The 12,748-nt window shown below is 42.2% G+C and overlaps 1 protein-coding gene across 1 annotated transcript in view; it reads left to right on the forward strand.

Moving 5' to 3' along the window:
- Nucleotides 1–1,873: 1,873 nt before the first annotated feature.
- Nucleotides 1,874–12,748, forward strand: part of LOC126354281 (UDP-glucosyltransferase 2-like) — a 58,425-nt gene continuing 47,550 nt past the window's right edge. Inside the window, exon 1 of the mRNA XM_050003824.1 lies at nt 1,874–1,996. The gene's annotated coding sequence lies outside the window, so the exon portion shown is untranslated. The remainder of the gene's footprint in view (nt 1,997–12,748) is intronic.

A 12,748-nucleotide genomic window follows, 5' to 3' on the forward strand; every position in this document is an offset into this window, starting at 1 on the left:
TCTACCTACTGTTGAAATATATCCAGACACTATGACTTGAAAATGGATGTATATTACTAGTAGTGTACAGAATATATCCCATTTATCTCGACCACCATAAATAACCGTTGGTCCAGATGCAAATTACAAAATGTTTCAAGCAAATGTTCTTTAGCCGTCAGGGGGACATCAATCAGCATGAGCGTATCGTGCTTGCTTGCAATTCTCATCGGCAGGCAACACTGGAAGCAGTAAATAATTCTTTCATTCAACGAGTGCACCAGTGTATCGGTGTCCAGGGTCATCCCTCTGAGCACCTTTGAATATTCTGCTCTTTTGCAGTGGTACAGGAGAGTCAAAGTCAAAGTCAATTTTGTGTTATGTTTTTACTTCGTTTTCATTTATTTTCTGACAACTCCAGCAAGTGGACGAGTTTGTGATCCCGGGCTCAAAGTCAGTGTTGTGTTATGTGATTAATAACGTAGTGTTTCAGTGAATGGTACACTGTGATATATTTTTGAATAATCTTTCGGATAGGAAATGGATTACCGAATAAAAAATACAGGACGCCATTTAAAAAAGTAATCCCACTGCTCATATCTGTGTAAAAAACAAAGCTACAACGAAGGCAATCGTCCTGATTGATGTCCCCATGAAGGCTAAAGAACATTTGCTTGAAACATTTTGCAATTTGCATCTGGGCAAACAGTTATTTAGGGTGGTGAAGATAGCGGAACAAACACTGGTAGAAATTACTTCTGTAAAATGTCTGGGAGTATGCGTGCGGAACGATTTGAAGTGGAATGATCATATAAAATTAATTGTTGGTAATGCGGGTACTAGGTTGAGATTCATTGGGAGAGTACTTAGAAAATGTAGTCCATCAACAAAGGAGGTGGCTTACTAAACACTCGTTGGACCTATACTTAAGTATTGCTCATCAGTGTGTTATCCGTATCAGATCGGGTTGACGGAGGAGATAAAGAAGATCCAAAGAATAGTGGCGCGTTTGGTCACAGGGTTATTTGGTAAGCGTGATAGCGTTACGGAGATGTTTGGCAAACTCAAGTGGCAGACTCTGCAAGAGAGGCGCTCTGCATCGCGGTGTAGCTTGCTGTCCAGGTTTCGAGAGGGTGTGTTTCTGGATGAGGTATCGAATATATTACTTCACCTTACTTATACCTCACGAGGAGATCACGAATGTAAAATTAGAGAAATTCGAGCGCGCACGGAGGCTTTCCGGCAGCCGTTCTTCCCGTGAACCATAAGCAACTGGAACAGGAAAGGGAGGTAGTGACAGTGGCACGTAAAGTGCCCTCCGCCACACACCGTTGGGTGGCTTGCGGAGTATAAATGTAGACGTAGATGTAGATGTAAATGGGATACCCTGTATATTGCGATCGGACATGAAAGAAAGAAAAAAGTATACGTAGTTTACACGAGTCACTCCTCATTTCTGGGAAGGTGGACATACACAGTGCAAAGAAGCAAGACTCGGAACAACTAAATCCGAATATGACACTAGAACTCTGGCTTGCAATAGTTACCTCTGCTAAACAGCCAGGAGCTGCAACATTTCGTCAATTTTCTATTCTACGACAGTTACTAGAGTTGCTGTTTCTATGTTGAGTGCGTTCGTATTCAGTGGAGAACGCGATATTGTTGCACAACGGCATGACATATCACGCCAGCTTTTACGTTCGAGACAGTCATACTGTAGCATCGAGCCATCGACAGTATCCTGACCACGGTAACACGCTATATCTGAACAGTCCCGTATCTCGGCTATCTTGCGCGGTGTGATAATTGCGAGTGAGCAGCGATGACGTAACGCCGCGCATCTCAAGGTCGCTCCCAGCTATAGAAGCTGGCGAAGCTTCCGTAGCCTGCAGTGGCCCGGCGGACAGCAGAGCGCGAGGACTGGTTACACACAGTCCTCAGCACGGCCGCACCTCACGTGCTCCCTCACATCTTGTGCGTAGCCGACGTGCTCGGGAAAGCCTCGTTAGTTATTGAGGTTAGTGAACACTTTGCAGTACGTAACGCTTCACAAGTACAAGTAACAAGCGAAGACTGAACGTGACAGAAGTCCTCGAAGAGATAACAAACATCTGTCACACTGTGACCACGTGAATTCATTTTGAAGAAACTCTGCTTAACACCGCCTCTGTTCTAAACTTCACTTAGTTCCCGCAGTACCTTCAGACCCTACTCCTTCATTGCCATCTCGTATTTTTGGGTGATGTTACTATTCATCTGAATAATCTTCATTTCAATATACGTTAATATGGTCTGCACTTGTTACACTTCACGCACATTCATAATAATTAATGAAAATATCATCAAATCTGCAACCATTCTCTGCAAGCCATCTTATGGTGTGGCAAAATGTACTTCACGTACAACTGCCTCTTCCTCCCACATTTTATCATATTAATTCGAGAATGGTACGAGGTAGCAACGACTGTTGGTAACTTCAGATTTGTCAGGTTTTACTGTCATGGTCATTGTGCTAAATACACAGGGTGTGTCACTAACTATTGCCACCTAGAATAACTACGAAAGTATGATAGGAGCTGAAAAGTTTGTGGCACATAAGTTGCATGGGACAACCGGGGCTATAATATGATGTTGATTTTTTGTTGTGGGATCGCTTCAGAGATATGAAGGTCGACTTTGTTTTTATAAATGGGATGTTATACGAGGGTAATCCCAAACGTAAGGTCTATTTTTGATAAATACATAGACCTCTTTATTTCTACAATGGTTTACATCATTTACAGTTTGAACATTTAGCTACTTTTCGACATAATCACCATTTCTGACGATGCATTTTTGTAGACGCTACGGCAGTTTTTGTATGCCCATGTCATACCAGCTCGCCGCTATGCTGTTCAGAAAGTTATGAACCTCTTCTTTCAACTCGTCGTCGGAGCTGAATCGCTGGGACCACAATTAACGCTGACAGGTACTGTGAGACTCTGAAAAAACTCAAACGGGTAATTCAGAACAGGAGAAGAGGAATGTTGAGCAAGGGCGTGCACATTCTCCATGACAACGCTCGTCCACACATCGCTCGGCAAACCGTTGCTCTCCTGCAACAGTTTCAGTGGAACATAATCACTCACCCACCCTATAGTCCCCACTTGGCACCCAGTTCCCTAGGTTAAAAGAGCATTTGGCCTGAAACCGATTCAGCTTCAACGACGAGATGAAAGAATAGGTTTATAACTTTCTGAACAGCATGGTGGCGAGCTGGTATGACATGAGCATACAAAGACTGCCGTAGCGTCTACAAAAATGCATCGGCAGAAATGGTGATTATGTCGAAAAATAGCTAAATGTTCGAGCTGTAAACTGATGTAAACCATTATAGAAATAAACAGGTCTATGTACTTATAAAAAATAGGAGACTTTACTTTTGGGATTAATCTCGTATTTTGGTACTTATTTTCTGATTGTGGCTATCGAGACGAATCCAATGATGTGTAACAGTAAGGTCTTTGAAGGCCAACGAAGATGACAAAGGTGGCATGAACGTCCATTTACAGAAGGGGTTCAAAGTGGGGACCATTGATGTCAGTGCTGTGCTGCAATCTTGTTATCATGAATTGAGTGGTATTCCTTATCAGATCGGCACTTATCAAAGCACATGCTCTGACAGTTCTCTCTCGCATATCTTCAGGTTTAGTTGGAACGTCTTTATAAACAATCTCTTTTACGAACATCCACAAGAAAAAACCCAGAGGCGTCAAGTCTGGCGAATGAGCCGGCCACGACACATCTCCTCCCCGTCCAATCCAACGATGTGGCAATTGTCTCTGCAACTCATTTCTAGCCATCAGCGAAAAACGTGCCAGACCTCTATTGTGTTGATACCACATTTTGTTCCTTGTTCCTAAAGATATTTCTTCCAGTAACATACTTAATGTTTCTTGCATGAATGTGGTGTACTTCCTACCATTAACATTTCCTTCGATGGAATAGGGGCCTAAAAATTCTGTCGTCCAGAATCCCACACCATACATACCCCGACACTGGTTTTTGGTGTGCAACTTGCCACAGCCAACATGGATTTTCAGTTGCCCATTAATGCGTGTTATGCAGATTAACATTTCCATTATTCGTGAATGTAACCTTGTCAGTAAATAAAATCAAATTAATAAATGTGTCATCAGTCTGAGTCTAAAGTTGAGCCTATCTGCAGAATTCAATGCGGCACATACAATCCGTACCAGTTAATTCTTGGTGGAAACTGATATGGTAAGGTTGATATTATGGCGATGCAGAACCCGAACTACACTACTCTGCCTCATGCCAGATTCCCTTGCGATTTGACGCGGACAAACACAAGGATCTCGAACCGCAGTGAAAATAGTAGTTTCCTCATTACTAACTTTCCTTTGACGGATAAGTTTCCTATGCGTTAAAGATCCAGTTGTTCTCAATTTATCATACACATATTTAAATGTACGATGCATAGGGTGAGTACGTTGAGGATATCTTTCAGCATATAAGTCTCTATCTCGCACTGAATTTCGTTGGCATTCCCCGTAAATGAGAAGCATATAGATTTGTTCTACATCGTTCACATTCGATCGAATCGACGATACTAGCCTTACTGTTCGTATAGTCCACCAGCGTAGCGTAGCGGTAGCGTTACCGCCTACCACACAGGGGGCCCGGGTTCGTTTCCGGGCACGGGAGTAGGTGTTGTGTGTCCTTAATCATCATTTTCATCATCACTGACTCGGAAGTCGCCTATGTGGACTTGCAACACGCCTGCCGAACTCCTCGTATAGTCCACCTGCGTAGCGTAGCGGTAGCGGTACCGGTACCGCCTACCACACAGGGGGCACAGGTTCGATTCCGGGCAAGGGAGTAGGTGTTGTGTGTCCTTAATCATCATTTTCATCCTCACTGACTCGGAAGTCGCCTATGTGGACTTGCAACACGACTGCCGAATTTCTCCTATAGTCCACCTGCGTAGCGTCGCGGTAGCGTTACCGCCTACCAACCAGGGGGGCCCGGGTTCGATTCCGGGCAGGAGAGTAGGTGTTGTGTTGTGTGTCCTTAATCATCATTTTCATCCTCACTGACTCGGAAGTCGCCTATGTGGACTTGCAACACGCCTGCCGAACTCCTCCGAATGGGGCCTCCCAGCCAACAATGTCATACGATCATTTCATTACTGTTCCTATTAGTGTTGTATTGCGAAACCGTGCAATTTTGTTTTCTTGTCAATGGCATGTTAAATGGATACGCCGTATTCGGCTACTATTTACTATTTGCACGATATATGAGAGAGAATTGTCAGAGCATGTGCTTCGATAGGTGCCGAAGTGATAAGGAATACCACTCAATCCATGATAACAAGATTGCAGCACTGCATTGATACCAATCGTCATAACTTCGAACACCTTCTGTAAATGGACGTTCATGCCACCTTTTTGACCTTCGTTGACCTTCAAAGACCTTACTGTTACACATCACTGGATTCGTTTCGATTGCCGCTATCAGAAAATAAGTACGAAACTACAGCATGCCATTTAAAAAAACGAAGTTGGCCTTCATATCTCACACGCGACCACACCAAGCAACAAAAAGCCATCGTTATATTATGGCCCCCGTTGTCCCATGCAACATTTGTCCCACAAACTTTTCAGCTACTTCCATACTTTCGGAGCTATTCTAAGTGGCAATAGTTAGTGACTCACCCCGTATATTTTAGGAAGTAATATATCAGGAAATTCATACACGTTATGTAGGGTCTCACAGTTTCAACAGTAAACCTCTGTGATTCGCTACACATTTCTGCCACTTCATTTTGATGAACATCTTCACGATTGTCTCAAGCTTACTGAATGAGCAACCGTGGGAATGCGTGTCTCTTCTATGGATCTCCACCATTTTCTCCATTAGGCCTCCCTGGTAAGTGTCTCAGACTGACTAGCATTACGAAATAATTTCTCTAATGAGTGTTTTATAAGGTACTTCTATCTCTTGTGATTACCTTTCCATAGAACTCATCCGGTGAACTACAGCCTGTCATCCAGCCTTCCTACAACTACTTTTATGTGACTCTTTCTCTTCACTCTGCCTGTATGATCGCAAAAAATATAGGTTTTTGGCAACTGATAGTATGCTCAGTTGCTCTCCCACTGCTGCTAGTGACCTTTATACTTACTGTAGTGTGCGTACTGTAAGACCTTCAGTACACACACCATCAGATTATTTGACTTGTCGCTCTAACGAAGTAGGTGAGTGTCAGCAATATGTCTCGTGGTCTTATCGTGGCGTGTTTATCTTCTGCCGTTAGGTCAGACGATAGAAATACCACTTGCACGCTCAGAGTAGCAGATTGACGGTGACCAACTTTAAACAGAACTTGATCAATTTTCACACACATTTATTAAAATAATAGCAAGCATAAAAATAACTTAACTTGGTTCTGGATGATGTTTACAGTTGACAATCTGACGTTCCTTTGGTATTGATACGTTAGTCTTATTCTCACATATATCTCTGATACTTGACAAAGTGTCTATACATTTATCTTCATGGCTATGTACAGGAATATGATAATCTTCTTAGCTGCAGACTGAAACTTGACTATAGACTGGTACAGACAAATGCAGACTCGTACAGACTAATGCAGACTGACTAATTGGAGATCTGTACACTCGTTATAATACCTCGCACGTTCAGGTATCACTGCGTGAGTGTGATCCGCGAGGAGGAAAGGTTCTACGTTAGCAGCAATCTCATTGGTTGCGTTACATATTAATACGCACATCGGCGGAAGCAGAATTTGGTCCATCTCTAAGGCAGCGCCATCTCGTAGTGCAGAGAAGGACAAGCGCTGCACTTGCGCTGTTGTGCTTAGTGGGGAGCGCTCTAGTGGGAAAGTTGTGTACGCGCTGACTACACGGAACTATGTACACAACACTTACCAAGAAACCAAAGTACTCGAATTCGGTCTTGTTTTAATCACATTCGGTACCTTTAGTCCTGTTTTAAACACATTCGGTAGCTTTTGGGCTATGCAGAATAACAGCGTAACGATACTTAATACTAGTGGCTGGGCATTTTGTATGTGTATATAAATAGTTGGCCGAAGTCGACCGGTACATTGTAAAGACACATCTAGTTGAAGCAGAAATTCGAGGTAAGTTTTTAAAGGTGGAATTATAGTTTATGAGAAATGAAAACATTGATATCAATCAACGAACAAGGTGATTGAATTGCCCCTCCCGAAACGTTTTATGCGACCCACAATCCTTAAAAATTTTTGTATTCCCTCGCTTGCTGTCTGAACTCAAGCAATTCGCAGTGTTCCAAGATAAAATGGTGATATTTGTAAAAACTTTAATGTTTACATTTGTGACAGAATTGGTCTCAATAAGAACTTAGAAGTCGAATGCAAATTAACTCCATGAGAATATTGTTTTATATATCTCAAGACACAAAGACATATTGTTGCAGTATGCCTCATACAGGGTGCCCAAGAAGTCCGTAAACATTTAAAAATGTACTAACTCACATAATATTGTGGGTGAAGAGGTAAAACTTGACACATGTGTGTGAAATGACATGGGAGCCTAAAACGAGTTCAAAAACCGCTCAACAGATGGCAGTGGACAGCAACAAGTTAGTGACGCCACATGAGGACCGTGTATAAAATGTATTTCTCCGTCATGCTTCGCCTCCCAGGTCATCAGACTTCAATTCGTGGTTACTGGCGGCTACCTAAAGTCGTAAGTCCACTGCAATCATCCAACCTCATCAGGGATGCTAAAAGACAACATCTGACGGCAATTTTTCAAAATGTCTACTGACATGCTGTACAGTGCCACTGACAACATTGTCCCTGGTCTACACGTGTTGTTGATGTATGACAGCCACCATGTTGAGTGTTTGTTGTAAAGAATATCGTCCTTGCTGAAAAATTAATTGTTATGGTAATTATTGCTTTTTTATCATACACTCCTGGAAATTGAAATAAGAACACCGTGAATTCATTGTCCCAGGAAGGGGAAACTTTATTGACACATCCCAGGGGTCAGATACATCACATGATCACACTGACAAAACCACAGGCACATAGACACAGGCAACAGAGCATGCACAATGTCGGCACTAGTACAGTGTATATCCACCTTTCGCAGCAATGCAGGCTGATATTCTCCCATGGAGATGATCGTAGAGATGCTGGATGTAGTCCTGTGGAACGGCTTGCCATGCCATTTCCACCTGGCGCCTCAGTTGGACCAGCGTTCGTGCTGGACGTGCAGACCGCGTGAGACGACGCTTCATCCAGTCCCAAACATGCTCAATGGGGGACAGATCCGGAGATCTTGCTGGCCAGGGTAGTTGACTTACACCTTCTAGAGCACGTTGAGTGGCACGGGATACACGCGGACGTGCATTGTCCTGTTGGAACAGCAAGTTCCCTTGCCGGTCTAGGAATGGTAGAACGATGGGTTCGATGACGGTTTGGATGTACCGTGCACTATTCAGTGTCCCCTCGACGATCACCAGAGGTGTACGGCCAGTGTAGGAGATCGCTCCCCACACCATGATGCCAGGTGTTGGCCCTGTGTGCTTCGGTCGTATGCAGTCCTGATTGTGGCGCTCACCTGCACGGCGCCAAACACGCATACGACCATCATTGGCACCAAGGCAGAAGCGACTCTCATCGCTGAAGACGACACGTCTCCATTCGTCCCTCCATTCACGCCTGTCGCGACACCACTGGAGGCGGGCTGCGCGATGTTGGGGCGTGAGCGGAAGACGGCCTAACGGTGTGCGGAACCGTAGCCCAGCTTCATGGAGACGGTTGCGAATGGTCCTCGCCGATACCCCAGGAGCAACAGTATCCCTAATTTGCTGGGAAGTGGCTGTGCGGTCCCCTACGGCACTGCGCAGGATCCTACGGTCTTGGCGTGCATCCGTGCGTCGCTACGGTTCGGTCCCAGGACGACGGGCACGTGCACCTTCCGACGACCACTGGCGACAACATCGATGTACTGTGGAGACCTCACGCCCCACGTGTTGAGCAATTCGGCGGTACGTCCACCCGGCCTCCCGCATGCTCACTATACGCCCTCGCTCAAAATCCGTCAACTGCACATACGGTTGACGTCCACGCTGTCGCGGCATGCTACCAGTGTTAAAGACTGCGATGGAGCTCCGTATGCCACGGCAAACTGGCTGACACTGACGGCGGCGGTGCACAAATGCTGCGCAGCTAGCGCCATTCGACGGCCAACACCGCGGTTCCTGGTGTGTCCGCTGTGCCGTGCGTGTGATCATTGCTTGTACAGCCCTCTCGCAGTGTCCGGAGCAAGTATGGTGGGTCTGACACACCAGTGTCAATGTGTTCTTTTTTCCATTTCCAGGAGTGTATGAAGCGCTATCTGTTGCTCATTTTGTGCATCTTTTTTTGGTTTCAATAAACCCCATGTCATTTGAAGCATGTGTGCCAATTGTTACTTCTCAACGTTCATTATGCCGTTAGTTAACGAATTATCAAATGTCAACAGACTTTTGTGTCACCCTGTACATCGATCAGCCTCAGCACCAACCCAAATAAAAGACAACAGTGAGAACGAATAGTTTTTCTTCTCTTTCTCTAGTTCGTCTTGCACCCACCTGACCTGAACTTTTCTTTTTCTGCTATTTCTTCCCCCAGTTTTTTTCCCATTTCCCTCAAATCTGATTTAATTTCTTTGATCCAGGCCATCTGTCGGGTTTCAGTCAAAAAAGTTAAAAATTCTTCTTAAATTCTTTTTTTTTCCGTCTAGCCTTCCTAGGTGTCCATAGAATAAAAGTCTTCTCTTCCTCATTGTATTTAATTTTCGTTCCATTTTTCAACAAACTTGTTTATTATTTCTTAATTTTCATTTCCCATTGTCATATTGTGGTCCCAAGTTATTCCTTTCCTTTTTTCCATTATTAACCAATAGTTTGGTTGCCTTTAACGAAAAGCATTCTGAACCATGGAAGCATGTTGGTCTAATGACAATGTTGTAGTGCAGGGGTTTTGCAGCTGTGGAAATAGATTTTTTAATATATATGTCTTTTATAAATTGAAAAGCTACCTCCATTTACCTAGCCGTTTGCTAAGTTTGCTTCTTTGTTAAATGCATTATGTTGTATTGTTACACCAAGATATTAAAAGTTTGTGACCTTTTTTATTCTTCTGTAATCAATTTCCACGTATTTCGGTACTTTCTTCCCAGCTGTCCTATACACAATTTTTTTAAGTTAAATGTAGGCCTGTTTTTGAATCTGTCTATTGTAGGAAATTTATTTACATTCTAGAATCTCCCATAGATTTAGCTAAAATGGCAATGTCGTATGTAAAAGCCAAACGTCTATACTCAGATCATCCCGTTTTCTTCCAATTGTGTTTTTTTAAATTTCTTATACTTGTGTTCTTTTCCTCCACACGCTATGTTTCCTTGTTCACAACTGTACAGCAGTGATGACAAACCGGTTCCTTGTCCTACACCACTTTTGATCTCAAAAGCTTCTGAGATTTTACCACAAAATTTAGTTTTGCATCATGTATATGTTAGTGTTTTTATTTTAGGATTGCCACTGATTTGTTGTCATCTCCAAACTCTTTTAAGGTGTTGAATAATGTTTCCTATTCAATCGAATCATACTCTTTTTAAAATCTATAAATGTTATGTAAATAATTTTGTTTCTCTTTTCTATACCTGATAATAAATTTCAGATTTAAAAGTTGTTCTGAACAGCATCTTACTTTTCCAAACCCTTTTTGGTTCCCTCCTACCTGCTGACAGATTTCTCTCTCCACCCTGTGGTGTAATGCTTTTGAAAGAACTGTGTAAGTCAATGGACGTAGTGAAATTCCACTACAGTTGTGATGGGGTCAGTTTTATATCCATTCTTGTAGATTGGGTGAATTAACGCTGTTTTCCAATCTTCTGACACAGCTTATGTTTCCCAGCCTTTGTGAAAGACAATATTATATTTGTTGTACACGTGATACAACAATCTTCAGTTGTCTTTCTGTCGAATGCTTTTATACAACGCATCTGGCATTGTTCCTGCAGTGTCATTATTTCCATTATCAGTTATCTACGTTTCTAGTGATCCCCTGAAATGTACAAAAATATTAAGAGATATAGATTTTCTTGTACGATTTCCCTCCTGTTGTTACTGTCTTGTCAGCCATTTCAAATGATCAAATGGTTGTATATCCTCGCTTCCTCTTAGGCATACAACATATAACTTTGTGTAGTTGTGTACAGTCTATTACATTCCTATTAATATCTGACTTGTTCCATGAAAAAGTTTTTTCTTCTGCTTTCTTCGCACATGTGACAGTTCTTGTTCTTTCCCTACACACCATTCTTAAATAATTGCCACTTTAATCTGTGTCTGTATCTTCTTCGTTTCCTAGGATGCAAACAAAACTTAAAAACTATAGACCGATCAGCCATCTCTCTGTAATATACAGGTAAGTCACCTACCACACAGAAAAAAACTGGATTTTAATAAGGAATGGAAAAACTGGCTTTTCAAAATCACTGAAATTCTACCAACGTATATAGAGGGAATGAAAACTGACACAAAATGCTACAGTCCAATATGTTTAACTTCAGAACTTGGCAAACTACTAGAGAAAGTAATATTAAATCAATTTGAGGCATATTTCATCAAACACAATCCATTCAACAATCTGCTACATGGTTTCAGAAAAGGAAGATCTGCTGTAACAACAGTAGTAACTTTTATTCATGTAATATCAAGCACGGCAGACAAACAAGACAAGTTAACAAGCACTTTTCTGAATACTGTGAATTATGCAGTTTTACCCCATTAATTAGAAAAATAGGGTATGAGAGAAGTACCTTACAACTACTTACCACCTATCTGAAAGACAGGAAATAGTGTGTCAAGCAAACTTATAAAAGGAATTAACAGTTGGTAAGGACTAAATCAAAATACAAGATACTTCAATGCATTGTGCCTCAAGGAAGTATATTAGGGTCTTTCTGTTCCTCGTGTATGTCAATGATTTAAGTGAACCACAAAACTAGAAGTTCGTAAGTTATGCTGGGGCCATGAAGTGTAAACTGCTGCCAACAGTAGTGAAATAAACTACAGTTTTCTGTCAACTTGCCTTACTGCAAATAAGCTGCTTGTAAATAAAGAGAAGACAGTGACAATACAATTCATGCTTAACTATTATCAGAACATAAAACGGTGCACAATCCACATCTCCACTGGCACATGCGCTAGCCATACTACTAAACACGAATTTTTTGATGTTATTGTCGATGAACACCTGTCCTGGAAAGAGCACATAGATCATATCTCTAAGCAAATCAGTGTGAATGTGTATCTACTGAAACAGGTCTGAGCCTTTCTGTGCCATGGTAGCTCAAGGCCAGTAAATTTTGGATTGATACATCGACATCTTCAGCGTTCTATAGAAATATAGGGTAGGCACCAGCAGTTTATAGAGACAGGCTTTTTAGAATACAGGAAAAGGCAGCAAGAATGGTAGATTGGGTAAGCAAGAGATAGCCTTGTAGAGAAATTTTCAGAAAATGTAAAGTACTTATCATCTACTCTATGTACATTTATATCTGTGAAATCATATCCAGAACATGATGTAATGAACAGTAATGTATATCTACAATACACGAGGTGGGGGGAGGGGGGATTATTTTCACAGTATTGCTAGTATAAAAAAGGATCTGTGGACTGTAGTCCAGATACAATAGGA

This window comes from Schistocerca gregaria, chromosome 3 (assembly GCF_023897955.1).
Source record: "Schistocerca gregaria isolate iqSchGreg1 chromosome 3, iqSchGreg1.2, whole genome shotgun sequence".
NCBI classification, from domain to species: Eukaryota; Metazoa; Arthropoda; class Insecta; order Orthoptera; family Acrididae; genus Schistocerca; species Schistocerca gregaria.